Raw genomic sequence first — 2,699 nt, forward strand, 5'->3', positions numbered from 1 at the left:
TACCAGTAATTCATTAATATATATACCAACTGCTTCAAGTAAATTATAAATAATGTTAATGAATTGATATAATTCACATAGTTACAGTTGCATCAAGTATTGACTCATCATCATATACTAACACAGCAACAATGTCAACTACTCCTGGACTCACTCCTACTGGTACATCATCAACTAGTACTACTAGAACTAAGTCTAGTACATTGGACTCATCATCTTCAACTATGATACCTTCCAGTACCATCAGTATCGCTACTGGTTCTAATGCTGTTCCTATTATATCAGGAGCTATTGGAACAGTATTTGTTATAATAATAATAATTATTATAGCATTAATAATAATATTGGCAATCAAGAAACAAAAAAGTAAGTGTTTATTACAGTTATTAATATTTATAATACTATATGCAGGTAAAAACAGAAAATTTAAAAAGCAAGTTATTTACATTTGTTACTATTATTATCAAATCTTACTACATCTAGTACTGATGCAGTAGCTACTCCTACATATGATGAGATCATTGTTAAACCAACTACTACTGCTGGAGTACCAATATATGATACACCAATGGAACTACAGGCTAATACTGCTTATGATGTTATTAATAAAGATATAATTAACGTACATAATAATGATGCATATGGACAAATAATGATGTGATACCCCCAGTAGCTAGAATTATAATTGCATGTATAATAATGAAAATTGAATGAAACATTGTTTGATTACTGTCTGTACAAATTGCCAGATTGATTACTAATCAAATTAATTGATTAATTCCTGTCTGCACGTTATCAAAAAATAGCATACAGTATGAAAATGAGCATAAACAACAAAGAGCAGCAATTATAATTAATTTTACCAATAAGTAATTACAAGACTACAGAATTAAAACAAAGGAGTGGTATCTCAAATCTAGGATCAGTCATTTGATAAGATGCAGATACAAGACAATTTATGGTAAAACATAAATTATTACTTACTAACATAGCCAGCACAATTGCAATTTTTGCAGTTATTATAAATCAATCACAACAATAAGAATGTATGTGTTCTATATAATTAAAGAGAAGTATCAGTTCCCTTCTCCCCTCCAACATTTGGATTCTTAAGACCTATAGTATTACCATCCTTTTCTGTGAGATATAAATGATATAAAGTTATTATGAATTAATTTTACTTGCCTTCAGAATCAAAAGTACAACAATCGTAGCAGAAGAAAAGCAACCAAAAGCCACTCCTCCAAATCTGAGGACAGTAGCATTGTCTCTTCCAACAAATCCTTAGCACAATCCAAAAAATAGACAATATAATTAATACTCCAAGTACAATAAATGGAATAGAAAATATAACAGGATTACCAATAGTGCCTAAATTAAATCATATTAAAAATGATTTTAATATTACTGTTATACTTTGTTCTGTAACAGTTACTGTTGTGAAATTGTTTACAGTATGAGTCACATTTACAACCAAATCCCCAGACAAAGCTATCAACAGAAAGAAAAATTAATAATAATAATTATGCAATGCAGCCAAGCATTATTGGTGTGGGAATAGTTAATGAACATGTCATCAACATTCAAAATTAACTTACTCTGAATATCACTTGATACACCAGCATCATTAACAATAGTTACATTATATGTGATGTTAGTATCAGATGATGACATAATATTAGCAAAAGTGACAGGTACATTTTCAGTACATGATTGTGCTTCACTACCCACTGTAATGGTACAGCTATTAATTGGAGGTTGATTAGCTCGAAGACCCTAATAATTGCAAGAGATTAATTTCTGTTGGGTGACCAAAATACTATTGTATGCATGATCACCCAAAATACAATATAGTGTATGACAAAACACAATTTAATTTTCACTGACTATGAAAACTGATAACAACTTACGAACCTGAACAGTAAAATCAGCACTATTTCCATCTTCATCAAACTTAATCACCAGCATATAATCATAAACTAAAATTTTATTTAATATAAACATTATCATAATTCATTATCTTACGTTCCCAATAATAGGTTTCTCTAAAAACACCAAGTATATTTCCAAAATAATTAAAACTGACTACTTCAAAGTTGTATGTACCCCTACTACGAAATTCATATCTGTACGATGGCTCAGTGGTCATAGCCACTAGATCTCCATTCACATTAATATTATTTTGAACACATGTAGCTCCTTCCAAAGTTATATCAGCATTATCATTAAATTGGTTATATTGAAGGTCAATAGACTTGCCTGGTACTGAAACTAAAATAAATAATATTATTTGTACAAAAGTTTTGTGATTTATCTTGTGCATAATTCGTGCATGCAAATTATAAATATAGTAAAGAATTGTTAATGTTAACATAATAGAGCAAATTACAAATTATAGGTTAGGTAGAGCAACAGTACAAAATATGAATGGAGGTTGGACAACACCCACGCTTCTGTTTCTAATCCCTTTCATTTACATAACTCATACAGCTAATTTAAATGGGCAAATCAAATTATTTCCAGCACTATCACGCTAAAATGCCCTTTTCATCTACTCATTAAAGGGTAACTCAACCCAAAAACTTTTTTCGCAGAAATAAGTTGGTAATAAAGAAAAAATCATAGGAAAAATAAGTAAAATTATCAAAAAGTACTGTTTCCATACTAAATCTTGGGTCAAAAGTTGCAGTTTCTTGTCT

This window comes from Amphimedon queenslandica, unplaced genomic scaffold, assembly GCF_000090795.2.
Source record: "Amphimedon queenslandica unplaced genomic scaffold, v1.1 AMPQUscaffold_12445, whole genome shotgun sequence".
Classification (NCBI taxonomy): domain Eukaryota; kingdom Metazoa; phylum Porifera; class Demospongiae; order Haplosclerida; family Niphatidae; genus Amphimedon; species Amphimedon queenslandica.